Source organism: Mobula birostris, chromosome 9, assembly GCF_030028105.1.
Source record: "Mobula birostris isolate sMobBir1 chromosome 9, sMobBir1.hap1, whole genome shotgun sequence".
Taxonomy (NCBI): Eukaryota; Metazoa; Chordata; class Chondrichthyes; order Myliobatiformes; family Myliobatidae; genus Mobula; species Mobula birostris.
This window is the reverse complement of record NC_092378.1, coordinates 63,451,765-63,466,044: the sequence shown is the minus strand read 5'-3', so window position 1 is coordinate 63,466,044 and position 14,280 is coordinate 63,451,765. Positions and strand designations below refer to the sequence as shown.

The 14,280-nt window shown below is 42.3% G+C and overlaps 1 long non-coding RNA gene across 1 annotated transcript in view; it reads right to left on the bottom strand.

The window, feature by feature from the left end:
* The window catches only part of LOC140203389 (uncharacterized), a 28,884-nt gene extending 14,842 nt beyond the window's left edge, over positions 1 to 14,042 (bottom strand). The window contains exon 1 of the long non-coding RNA XR_011887354.1: positions 13,912 to 14,042. This is a non-coding gene — a long non-coding RNA (uncharacterized lncRNA). The remainder of the gene's footprint in view (positions 1 to 13,911) is intronic.
* Between the last annotated feature and the right edge of the window lie 238 nt (positions 14,043 to 14,280).

The window sequence follows — 14,280 nt, the reverse complement described above, 5'->3', positions numbered from 1 at the left end:
CCCCTTTTTTTGCATTACTTATTCAATTTATTTTTAAGTATGTTCTCTTATTGCAATTGAGTTTTTTAAATTATGTATTGCAATATACTGCTACCTCAAAATAACATTTCACGACATATGCCAGTGATAGTAAACCTAATTCTGAAAGGACTAGATGGAGTGGATGTGGGGAGGATGTTTCCTATAGTGAGAGTGCCCAGGACTAGAGGGCACAGCCTCAGACTAGAAGGACGTCCCTTTAGAACAGAGTTGAGGAGGATCATAAACACAAAAGATCCTACAGATGCTGGAAATTCACACACACAAACCAATAGTCCTGATGAAGGGTCTTGGCCTGAAGCATCGACTCTTCATTTCTTTCCACAGATTCTGCCTGATCCGCTGAGTTCCTCCAGCATTTTGTCTGTTAGTACAGATGAGGAGGAACCTCTTTAGCCAGAGGGTGGTAAATCCATGGAATTCATTGCCACGAACAGTGTGGATGGAAGTCAAGGCATTGGGTATATTTAAAGCGGAGGTTGATAGGCTCTTGATTAGCGAGAGCTTTAATGGATGTGCTGAAACTGGAGAGGGTTCAAAGGAGGTTCCGAAAATGATTCCAGGCTTGACCAGCATGTCATATGAAGAGTGTCTGATGGTTCTGGGTCTGTATTCACTGGAATTCAGAAGAATGGGGGCTGACCTCATTGAAACTAATCAACTGGTGAAAGGTCTTGAAAAAGTGGATGTTTCCTATGGCAGGAGAGCCTAAGACCAGAGGACACAGCCTCAGAATAGAGGGGCATGCTTTTAGAACGTAGATGAGAAGGAATTTCTTTAGCCAGAGAGTGGTGGATCTATGGAATCCATTGGCACAAGTGGCTGTGGAGGCAGGCCAAGTCTTTACGTATATTTAAGGCAGAGATTGATAGATTCTCGATTGGACAGGCCACGAAGGGATATGGGGAGAATGTAGTAGATGCGGCTGAGAGGAAAATTGGATCAGCCATGATGAAATGACAGAGCAGAATTGATGGGCCAAAAGGCCTATTTCTGCCCCTATACTTCATGGTCTTATGGTTAGAGTGCCAAATTCTTTTTACTGCAATAGGGGCATCAAAAACAAGAGGGAATAGGAAGGAGTCTTAAAGACTGATTTGAGAGGAAGTGTTTTAATATCAAATGGATTAATATCTGGAATGCTTTGCTAGAGGGGGTGAAATTAGTGACAATTATTACACTATATCCCCTCCTCCCCTCTCATCGGACAGAAGATACAAAATCCTGAAAGCTGGTACTACCAGGCTCAAGGATAGATCCTATCCTCCTGTTGTAAGAATATTGATCATTGCTCTAGTATGGCAAGATGGGCTCCTGACCGCACAATCTACCTTGTTATGGCTGCAAATCAACAAATTTCATGTCATACAAGACAGTGATAAACTTGATTCATACACTCAATGGCCCATTTTATTGGGTACACCTGTAGACGTGCTCCTTCATGCAAATATCTAATCAGCCAATTGTGTGGCAGCAACTCAATTCCATAAAAGCATGCAGACATGGTCAAGAGGTTCAGCTGTTGTTCAGATCAAACATCAGAATGGGGATAAAATGTGATCCAAGTTACTTGGACCATGGAAAGACTGTTGGTGCCAGACAGGGTGCTTTGAGTATCTCAGAAACTGCTGATCTCCTGGGATTTTCACGCACAACAGTCTCTAGAACTTAGAGAATGGTGCGAAAAACAAAAAAAAAACATCCAGTAAGTGGCAGTTCTGTGGGCAAAAATGTCTTGTTAATGGGTGGTCTCTGCAAGCATTATGGAACGTGTAGAACTGCAGCGGTACCAAAAACAAGAGGACACAAGTTTTAATGTGAGAGGAAGAAGGGTTAAAAGATAGATTTAGGGAGGAAGCATTCTAAAATAAAACAGGCTGATATCTGGAATGTTTTGCTAAGGGGGGAAAATCAATAAAAATTACTACACTATACCCCTCCTGCCCTCCCACTTGGCAGAAGAAACAAACTCCTGAAAGCTCGTACCACCAGGCAAAGGGACAGCTTCTATGCCACTGTTACAAGACTATTGATCATCACTCTGGTATGGCAAGATGGACTCCTGGCCTCACAATCTACAATCTACCTCATTATGGCTGTAAAACAGCATACAAGACGGTGATAAATCTGATTCATACATCTTATTGCCTGCCTGCACATTCCCTGTAACAACTGCCCCAGTGCAAAGGCTTTTTCACTTTAAAAACTCTTACACAGATTTCTTCTGTCATTAGATATAACAGGCAACCAAACATTACGTCAACGCACTGTCAATCGGCTTCGATGGCATGCAAATCCAAGATTTTTCCACTGTACCTCAGTGTGACAATAAACTAACAGTTTTAAATTTATATAGGTAAGACATAGAAGGATATGGTCCTAATGCATGCAAATGTGATTAGCATCGACAGACAAAGAAATCAGCACAGATGTGGTGGGCCGAGAGGCCTGCACTGTGCTGAACAACTCTGGCCTGTTACCACTTTCCAAAATATTTTACTGATAAATGTGCTCAGGTTACTGGTCATCCAGTCTCCATTACCTCCCCCTTTTCCTCAGCATTTGATGTTTTCTGGGGCCGCTGGGACCAGCATTACTATGGCAACCACTTATTTTGAGTGTCTGCAGAAGTGGTCTGGCAAGAATGGAAATGGGGGCAGCAAAATAAAATCACTTCCAAAGCAACAAGTGCTGATCTCAAACACTAAACCTGGACTGGAAATTCACCTGTTGCTATTGGCATGCAGAAGAACAAAAAGTGATCTTATCAAAACACAAGATTCAGGGTCATGACAGGGTGGATGGCACAAGTATGCATCATGAGCATCAAGAACTAGGAGGAGAGTGTTTCTGAAGGGATCAACTATCTAGGGCCCATTTCCAAGGAGGGATTTTCCGTAGAGGGTTCAGGGAGCTTTAGCGGAATGATCCCAGGAAGGAAAGGCTTAACTCGAGGAGCATTTAATGTCTCTGGGCCTGTATTTGATGGAGATCAGAAAGATGAACTTACTGAATACTGAAAGGCTTGCATAAAGTGGACATGGAGAGACGTTTCCACTCGTAGAAGAGTGGAGGATCCAAGCATTCCTCATACGTTATTCCCAGAAATAGTGAATGACAGACATTTGTTACATAACTGCCAACAATGAATATCAATCAAGTCAGGTTATATAAAAACAACCAAACATTTATTAAACACGGATAAACAATAAAAAAAAACAAACAAAAACCTTAACTAGAAGTTAACCGCTATGCGGCCATTCAACAAATCACCACTCGGTACTGGTTCTTAAAGCGTTAAATGCGAAAACAGTTCTTAAAGTGGTAAAGTCAAGTACAGTTCTCAAAATGGTAAATTCGAAAGTCCAACAGATTTATACATTCAATTGGGAGGGACTTCTCTGGAGAAGGATTTCTTCATAGACGTGACTTTCCTGCTGGTTCTGTCCAAAAGGATTCACGATGAAGGAAATAAACAGCTTAAGACAACTGACCTTTCCTCTGGCGAGCAAATCCTGCATGAACTACCTTACCCTTTTGGCAGGAGTTATCTTCGATACAGGTTGCTACTTCTTCAACAAAGACTCAATAAGGTCAATCCTTTGTTAAACTGCCGAACAATACCAACTTCTCTTAATCCTTCAGGTCCTGTACTTCGATGAAGTCTTCACTCTCCAATACTACTGAAAAGGTATCAACAAATCTGGCAGAAATGGGTAAACTGCCAATCCAGCACTATTGTACCTTATAATACAACGTAACACTTTGTTTTAAAAATGAAACTGCGTCATAAAACAAATACGTAACGGAACGGAGACACTGACTAATGTTCTAGCTGGAAAACTAACTGTGTCACCAGGGGTCTCCCCTTTTATACCCATGGTGAACATGTCATCACGTGACCTCACATCAGCGGGAAGATTACATCAGGTGACCTCCAAAAGGCCATTACATCATTCTCACAAGAAAGTCACAAGATCTCCTTGAGGTATGTAACACATTGAAATTACAAGGGAGTCTTGGAGAATGTGGATAGAGTGGGGAAGCGGCAAAGGTCAAGACAGGATCATCCAGATCTTACTGAATGGCAAAAGGTTTAAGGGGCCGGTTGCCCTTTTCCTGATGTTCATTGCCCAGACTGTCATTCTACACTGTGGTCTGTTTCTGGAACTTCTCCTCTACATTCCTCCATCTTCACCATATCTCTTCCCAGAATGAGACTTTCCATTCCAGAACATCTGACCTGTCCTCTTTGTTCCTGAATAATGGGAGCTTCCTTCCACCACTATTTGAACTACCCTCATCCATATGCCCTCCATTTCCCACATCTACCTTCTCAACCTCATCACAAGAGCAAAAAGGATTCCTCAGTTCTGCATCAAACACATCATTTTCTGCTACATCTACCATCTTCAATGGGATCCTAGCACCAGGCACATCTTTCCCTCCCCAAAAAGCCCCAACTTTCTGCGGCGATCACTCTCTCCACAGCTCCCTTGCCTACTCGTCTCTCCCCACTGATCATCTTCCTGACACTTCTGCAACCATACTAAGTGTTACACCTGCCTCTACACCTCCTCCTCCACCGTTCAGGGCACTTCACCTGAAAATCTATCAGTATCATCTATTGCATCTGGTGCCTCCTTCTTTGCATCAGTGAGACACGACGTAGATCGGATAGCTTTGTTGAGTTTCATTGAGTTTGTACGTTCTCCCTGTGACCTCGTGGGTTTCCTCCGGGTGCTCCAGTTTCCTCCCACAGTCCAAAGGCTAGTAGGTTAATTGGTTATTGTAAATTGTCCTCACGATCAGGCCAGTGTTAAATTGTGGGGCTGCTGGGTGGTGTGACTTGAAAAGCTGGAGGGGCCCATTCCATGCTGTATCTCAATAATAGCCTCTAACCCGGTGGCATGAATATTGATTTCTCCCCAACCACTCCCCCTTGTTTTCCCAAAACCCAGACCTCCACCTTTTTGTTTCTCCCCCATTCTGGACTCTCACCCTCTGCTTTGCCTTTCCACCCCATTGACCTGCCCCTCACTTCTCTCTGGTTCCCTAACTCCTCCTCTTTAATCCCTTATCATTTTCCTATTTCTTTAGCCTTTTACCTCTTCCGCTTACCACCTCCCAGCATCTCACACCACCTCCCCCCCCCCCCATTTGGTCTCACCAGCTAGTTTGCATTCCTTTCCTTTCCCCTCCTCCACTTTTTATTCTGGCTTCTGCCTCCTTCCTCTCCAGTCCTGAGGAAGGGTCTCTCAGCCAAAATGTTGACTGTTCATTCTCCTCCATAAATGCTGCCCAATTTGCTCAGTTCCTCCAGCAATTTTTGTGGGTTGCTCAAAATATCCAGCCTCTGCAGAATCTTGTGTCAAAAACACTCCTTCATTGCGTCATCTGAAAACATTCAAGTTCCTCTGTAGGGATTGGTTTCTGCCCAGTCACTCTGCTTTCTCAATAGTTATTGCAAAATTCACCACTCAGTAAGTGCAACACTCAACAACTTACCATAATATTTATACAAGAGGTGTCAAAGCAGCACATCTGAACAAAATTACAATCCAGAACTTTCATAAAATGGCATAAAATATTGGTTAAATTTTCCTCTGGCTCTACCCCACCTAAGAAAAGCAAGATACCAGCAATGGTAAACTCGAGATTCTTTCAAGTGTAGTCCACTGATAATGGGCTTGTTTTGGGTGTTCTCTCCATATTTTTGCATACAATTATAAACTATACTCAATTTCCCACAGCTAATGTACAATCCTCTAACTGTGGCACAGTAGTGCAATGGTTAGCGTGAAGTTTTACAGCACCCGCGATCAGGGTTCGATTCCCACCACCGTCTGTAAGGAGTTTGTGTGTTCTCCCTGTGACCCTATCGGTTTCCTCTGGGTGCTCTGGTTTCCTCCCACGTTCCAAAGATGTGCAGGTTAGGGTGAGTAAGTTGAGGGCATACTATGTTGGTGCCGGAAGCATGGCGACATTTGCAAGCTGCCCTCACAGAATCCTTGGACTGTGTTGGTGATTGACGCAAATGACAAATGTCACAGTGTGTTTTGATGTATGTGTGACAAGCGAAACTAATCTTTAATCTCCCTTCATTATCAATGGCATCAGTTCACCACATTTTCCAGCTCTACAAGTTTTACATTTCTCCCTACACTAAACATTCTAGTAGAAAACAACCCAATTTGAACCAACTTCTCCTAGTGCTCATCCTACCAGACCATGGACTTCACTCCTTCACCTTTGCCATTCTAGTCCACAGTGGGAGACAGTAAAACGGAGATACCATAGACTACAGATGCTGGAATCTGGAGCAACATGCAATCTGCTGGCAATCCAGCAGACGTGTTGCTGGGACAGCGGCATACTCCTGGTGGTGTCTTTGAAGCTGCAAACCTCACCTTCCAAAGCCACTTTGGCATTGGGCAGCATGGTGCATTGTGGTTAATACTTTATAGTGCCAGTGGTCAGAAATCAGGATTCAATTCCCACTGCCGTCTGTAAGGAGTTTGGACGTTCTCCCCATTACCAACATAACATCATCATCACCATTATGTGCTGTGTCATATGACTTGGGCAATCATGGCCTTTCCATGATTTTTCTACAGAAGTAGTTTGCCATTGCCTTCTTCTGGGCAACATCTTTACAAGATGGGTGACCACCCCACCATTATCAATACTCTTCAGAGATCATCTGCTTGGTGTCAGTGGTCACATAAAAAGGACTTATGATATGCACCACATGCTCCCATTGTTTCACGTGACCCTGATTGGGGGGCGGGGGGGGGGGGGGCTAAGCAGGTGCCACACCTTGCCCAAGGGTGACCTGCAGGCTAGCGGAGGGAAGGAGTACCTTACACTTCTTTTGGCAGAGATGTATCTCCATCCTACCACCAATATCATGATAATGGGGATACGTATATTTAAAGCAGAAGTTCCTGATTAGTAAGGGCATCAAAGGTTATGGGGAGAAGGCAGGAGAATGAAGTTGAGAAGGAAAATAAATCAGCCATGATCTAATGATGGAGACTCGATGAACCAAATGACCTAATTCTGCTCTCATTTCTTATGGTCTCCTCTGGGATCTCCAGTTTCCTACCACATTATAAAAGCATAGGAGTTAGGTTTAGTAAGTTGTGGGCATGTTATGTTGGTGCCAGAAGCATGGCGGCACTTGTAGAATGTCTCCAGCACATCCTCGTACTGTGTTGGTTGTTGACAGAAATAACATTTCATTATTGTAATGCCCAGGCTAAGATTTTTACTGCTATGCAACGAGGTATTTTTATTTTAGCAGTTTTCTGTAAATGTAGTGTGTCCTGTTAGTAAGACAGTGTTTTGGCTTCAGCTAAAGATAAAAGAGCCCAAGTTGGACAACATGGAATGTTGCTTCAGCCAGTCGGGGTTGTCTTGATACATGTTGAAAATTTCTGCCCAGTGGAATGCGATGGAAGATTTGGGAGACCTGGGCAGGATCAGATTTCTGAAGGGCAGTAGTCTGGCTTGGGGCCTTTTGGTAGGGGCTGCAGAGCGGAGCACAAGGGAAGGTGCTTGCAGAATGTCGCTTGAAGGAGAGACCTCGTTGTAAGAAGTGCTTTTTGCAGACGAATGGTTCCAAGGAGGAAGTGCCAATACTCTTGAGTTAGCCAATTCATTTGAGATGGTCTTTGTGGAAAGTTCGAACTGTAGCTGGTGTTTTTCAAGCAGAATGTGGGTTCAATGCACGAGTAAAGCAATACACCCAACTAATCCAGAAATGAGCTCCAACGTTTATGTGCACACTTGTACTGGTTTAACTGCAATAGACTCTTTTCTTTTTTTTTGATAACTGTTTGTCTAAAGTATTGATAAGTATATTTCCTTTATAATTTTGTGCTGGTGTACAATCTGTTATTTTTCTGGTGAACAGAAACACTGCATGGGGCAGCATTTACACAGCATTCACTATGTTTGAACCCAAATCATACTGACCCTAGATGTGTGTTGCTTATGGAAGGTTGCCTTCTCATCGCTGAGTCGTGAGGCTGTGAGCAGAGTTAGCTAACAAACCAAGTTTGTAAACAAGCCCAGTGAGAGGGTTGCACCATGTTTTGTACATGCAAAAAATAAAGCTAATCATTAATCTCATTAAATTCAGTTTTCCTTTCAATGGTTTTCCCCCGAACAGAAAATCCTACAAAATGTAGTGGGTACGGCCCAGTCCATCACAGGTAAAGCCCTCCTCACCACTGAGCTCATTTACATGAAACACTGTCTCAGGAATATAGCATCCATCATCAAGGACCCCAACCACTCAGGTCAAGCTCTCTTCTCCCTGCTGTCAGGGAGGAGGAGGTACAGGAGCCTCAGGACTCACACCACCAGGTTCAGGAACAGTTATTACCCCTCAACCATCAGCCTCTTGAACCAAATAGGATAACTTCACTTGTCCCATCATTGAAAATGTTCCCACAACCAATGGACTCACTTTCCAATGACTCTTCATCTCATATTCTTGAAATTTATTGCTCATTTATTACTATTACTTTTCATATTTGCACACTTTGTTGCCTTTGGCACAGTGGTTTAACACCCAAGTTGGTGTGATCTTTCATAGATTCTGTATTGTTATTATTCTATAGATTTAGAGTAGTGGTCACTAACCTTTTTAGGCCCAAGATCCCCTACCTCAGCCTTAATGAAAAGCAAGATCGACTTACTAAATCGATTAGAGAAAAAACAGCTCAGATTGTACTTCCAACTTGAGACCTTTTATTTGGGCTAATTGTATTTGAATTACATAAAATGCTTTTGTCAAACTTTCAAATTAATTCAACCAAGAAAACACTAACTAGCATACCAAACAGGCCACAGCTGTCTTTCTTTAAGAATATTACAATATACCTTTTCTAGTAACTTCTACTTTGAAAAAGGACCACTCAACAACTTCATGTCCAAAGGAACAACTTTATCTGGGACGGCAAAACCAATGCGGCGGAGGGGCTTAAACACACATGCGCAGAAAAGACCAGAAGTAAAACCCCACATGCCCAGAAACAACCTCTGTTTACAAACAGTTTTCCGTAGCGGGAGTATTGCTATATTACCATTATTCTAATTGGTATTAACTTATCTTTATAATGCTCACATTACAACACTTCTCCCCCTTTAAATTCCAACATTCCCCAAATGTAAAAGAACTGGGAAACAAAAAACAGTGGTGTCATTAGCTTGCGTACCCCTGAAACTTATACTAGTGTCTCAGTAACAGTTTACCAATACAAAACACCTGAAAAATGTCACAGATTCAACATTCAGTCTAACAAAGGAAACTGTCCATTCGAATATTCAGTCCGTCAGGAGGTTTGCGAGGGTGCTGTGCTGCAATGGTTTGTTGACTTGCTGCCTGAGATAAAGAAACGAGGAGCACGAAGAACTGTCAGGTGATGCATAGCTACTGGATTTAGAGTTTCTGACAGACTTAGCAGCTAAATTAAATGCACTTAACAGCGAGCTCATGGGAAAAGACCGACACCTGCTCCACATGCTAAGCGCAGTAAATGCGTTTAAGGCCAAGCTCGGTGTTTGGATTTCAAATTTAAAGAACAGGAGGCTGACACACTTCCCCAACTTGGAGAAACTGTTATAGGCCATCAAGGAAAAAAAATGCTTTTTGCCCTGAGCAGTACTGTGCTTACCTAGACAAACTGGCAATAGAGTTCGATCGGTGTTTTGGGGAGTTAAACGTCATGAAAGATATTGCTGCAGTTATTTCAAACTCATTTCTGCCGATCGATATAGAACAGATAGCAGCCAAATTCCAGCAAGTATTTGGTGTGCCAAGTGATACTGAAATGGAAATAATTGATTTGCCAAATGACATCGAGCTTAAAGCAAGATCAAGGGACGGTGACTTCTGGGGGCTTGTCAGCAGGGATAAGTTTCCTCATCTCACCGCACGTGCACTACAAGTCAGTGCCTACTTCGGGTTGACTTATCTGTGTGAAGTTGCATTTTCACAGATGAAAATTATTAAATCTAAGTACAGGAGCTGTCTTACTGACAGACACCTCACAGACTGTGTCAGACTAGCTGTCTGTAGTTATGAGCCAAATTTCAGGGAATTAGCAGAAAGTATTCAGCCCGAGCCATCATACTGAGTGCAACAGTCAATTTTTATCCATTTATTTTTCATGTTGAAATAAAATTAAATAATGAAACTTAGATTAAAGGTGTTGTAATGTGAGCATTATAAAGATAACTTAATACCAATTAGGATGATGGTAATATAGCAATATTCCTGCTATGGAAAGCTGTTTGTAAACAGAGGTTGTTCCCGGGGTTGTGGGGTTTTACTTCCGGTCTTTTCTGCGCATGTGTGAACAAGCCCCTCCACCGCATTGCTTTTGCCTTCCCAGAAAAAGTTGTTCCTTTGGATATGAAGTTGTCGAGTGGTCCTTTTTCAAAGTAGAAGTTACTACATATGACTCACATATGCGCTCTAGGGGTAAAATTTGTTTTAGCATCAAAAGGTTTATCAGGCATAATGCATTTGTGTATTATTTTCTTTTTCGGGATCTACTGGGAAAGTCTCAAAGATCGACTGGTTGGCGACCAATAATTTAGAGTATCCCGCAAAAAAATGAATCTCAGGGTTGGATATAGTGACATACGTATCTTGATAATAAATTTACTTTGAACTCAAGCAACTGCTCAAAAAGATACATTAAAAAATTAGCTTTGTCACATGTATTTTAAAACATCGTGAAATACATTGTTTTGCATCAACGACCAATAGTCTGAGGATGTGCTGAGGGCAGCCCGGAAACATTGACGTGCCTCTGGCGCCAACATAGCATGCCCACAATTTACTAACCTTAATCCATACATCTTTGGGATGTGGGAATAAACCAGAGCATTCGGAGAAATATCACACAGTCATGAGGAAAATGTATAAACTCCTTACAGACAGCGGCAGGAATTGAACCCTGATCTTCTGTTTGATCGCTGTTGCAATGCGTCACACTAACTGCTACACTACTGTGCCAGGGTACTACTAACAAGTCTTCTGGTCTTTCTACAGAAGACCAAAAGAGCAGGTAACAAGGAGAAAAAACTATTGAAAAACTTTGCATACACTGAAAAGTTCAGGTTTAAATTCGTTGTCATCTGACTGTACACGTACAACCAAATGAAACAATATTCCTCTGGACCATGGTGCACCCACAATACATACAATTACACATGGCACACAAGACAAAATATAACTGCAAATATAATTCTATCTGTGTTTGCATCACAAAGGTAGTTTGATCTATAGGCGATTTGGTGGCAAACGAGCACTGATACATCTGCTGCATATTGTAAACACAACTCAATATTCCACGGACTCAAGTAGGAATAAATGTTCAAGTCTTCAGTTGTGACTACAAAAGACAATTCATTCACTTCCATCATGAGACATACAGGCCAGGCAAGACCATTCAGCCCAACTAGTCCATTCTGATTGGGTAGGAGGTATAGAATCATTGGATCCCCCAGCATCAGGTTTAGGGATAGTTATTACCCTACAGCCATCAGGCTCCTGAACCAACATGGATTACTTCATTCACCACAACTCTGAACTGATTCTGCAAACTCATGTTTAAGGAATCTTTACAACTCAAGTTCTCAGTTTTTTTTTTTATTTGCCCAATTTGTCTTCTTTTGCACATTTGTTGGGTATCTTTATGTATAATTTTTCATAAATTCTAATATTCTTCCTTTATTTTTCTGTAAATGCCTGCAAGAAAATGGGTTAAGTGGTAACATATACATAATAAATTTTACTTTGCCATTTATGTTCCACTCATCTTCTAACCCCACCAGTTTTTCCCCTTACCTTCATTTGCTTGTCAAACATCCTCAAGTGCTCTCCTGACCACAACTGCTCCCCATGAGAATAACTTCCACATTCTCACCACTCTTTGGTTAACTAGCCCTTCAAACTGCTGATCAGATTTCTTGGTGACTATTTTAATGTCAACATCCTTTACATGGGCTTAACCCGACAAGTAGAAACACTACTCTGTCCCCATCATCAAACCGAACATTATTAAATCTCTCTTCAATCTCCTGTTGAGAAAAATTACCTTCATTTTAGAGCTGCATTTTATATCAGTAGAATCAGAGTTATACAGCAGAGAAAAAGGCCCTTCAGCCCATAAAGCATAGGAGCAGAATTAGGCCATTCAGCCCATTGAGTCTGCTCCACCATTCCATCATGGCTGATTTATTATTCCTCTCAAGACCATTCTCCTGTCTTCTCCCCATAACCTTTGACTAATCAAGAACCTATCAACCTCCGCTTTACATATACCCAATAACTAGGCCTGAAGAGTACAGCACACAGCAACAGGCCATTCAGCACACAATGTTGTGCTGAACCAGCTAAAAAGCAATTCAAAAAACACCCAAACACTAATCCCTCCTCCCTACACCATGTCTATATCCCTCCATCTTCCTGTGACTTATCTCTTAAAAGCCTCTACCACCAGACCAGCCAGTGCATTTCCGGCATCCACCACTCTGAGTAAAATAACTTAACCCTCACACTTCCCTTGAACCTACCCCCTCCCACCCTTCAATGCATGATCTTTGGTATTAGACACTTCAACCTCGGGAAACAGATATCTGTGGCAAGGAATTCCACAAATGGTCCTTGCTGACCTAGCTGTCTATCTGTTCTTGTCCCATGTTGCCTGAAACATTTTCTATTTACACACCTGACCAAATATTTTTTAAAACATTATAACTGTACCCAGCTCCACCACTCTAACAACTGGTTCCATATACTTACTATCCACTGTGAAGAAAAAGCTTGCCTCCAGATTCCTGTTTAACTTTTTCTCTTCTCTTTAAATTTGTACCCTCAAGTTTTGGACTCTTGCCCAGGGGAAAGGCCTATTCATCTTTTCTATGCTCATCAATATTTAAAAGTCTGAAGCCATCTCCCAGCATCCTACAATCTGGGAAGGAAACAGAAAGTCCTATCTATTCTGCTTTCTTTACAATCCAAGCCCTCCGGTCCCGGTAACATCGTCAGATCCTCTTTTATTTTGCACCTTCTCCAGTTCAATGAACACACAAAATGCTGGCAAAACTCAGCAGGAAGGGTTGTTGCTTAGATTTCCAGCATCTGCAGAATTTCCCGTGTTCAGTTCCCTCTCCAGTTCAATGTCGTCTTTCCAGAGGAAAAAAGTGGGTGGAGAGAAAATTAAATCCGAAAAAAAACATGCAGTTTATCTTTCAGAGATTTTTTTTTGCAAATTAAAATGCAAAATATGTAAATTTAAATCATTCCCATGACGCCGGTGCAACGTACCGCACATTCGATGGCTCATAGGGGGAAAATATCGTTCTACTCATTAGAGTAAAGAATGCTTTGAATGATTTAACAAAAAATAGAGTTGGCCATAAGGCAGATGCTATCAAGGCTCATAGTGGATCATGTTACACAGGTAGAAGCCACGCTTAAGAGAGAACAATGACCAGGTTTCCCATTTCACAGAGGGAATACTGTGAAAGTCCTCGTTTTTCCCTCAATAGCCCTCTCTGGAGTACACACCGACCGAGATATTTAACATTACCGCCCTGCACCAGTGAACCCGAGCCTATTAACCTTGCTTGGCACGCCACTTAGCCAGAGCCCAAAATTGCTAGATACGCCACTTAACCAGTCTTTCTCTCTCCTAAATTCCACACTGAAAATAGTTTCTTTGGGGGGGGGGGAGAACCGATCGATTCAGTTAGGATTTTGCTGCAGCAAACCATAAACATAACTATACTAACTTGCACCTGCGTTAACTCGGTCCCACAGACCCCAAGTTGCCCTTAAAAGGCTACCTGTAGATTTCCGTGCCAACCTCCAGAACCACGTACCGGCGATGTACCCTATGCCTCGCAGAGCTTTCCCACAACCCGCTACAAGGTTACGGGCAGAATAATGGCAAGTGAGGCGGACGCAACGTCTTACATCAGGATATAGAAAAATCCGTCAAAGGAGGAGCTTCTAACCTTACGTCATTCCGTTCAACTTTTCACCGCCCTGTGTAAGTTTAGCACTGACAAGTAACGTCGTTATGGCCAAGATCACGTTGGGTTCAATTATAGGGATGTGATGGAGCTGAAATTTCTGCAGAATCATTCAGAGTCCAAGTCCAATGAATCATATGTTTCCTAGAGTAGGGAAATCTAGGACCAGAGGGCACAGTC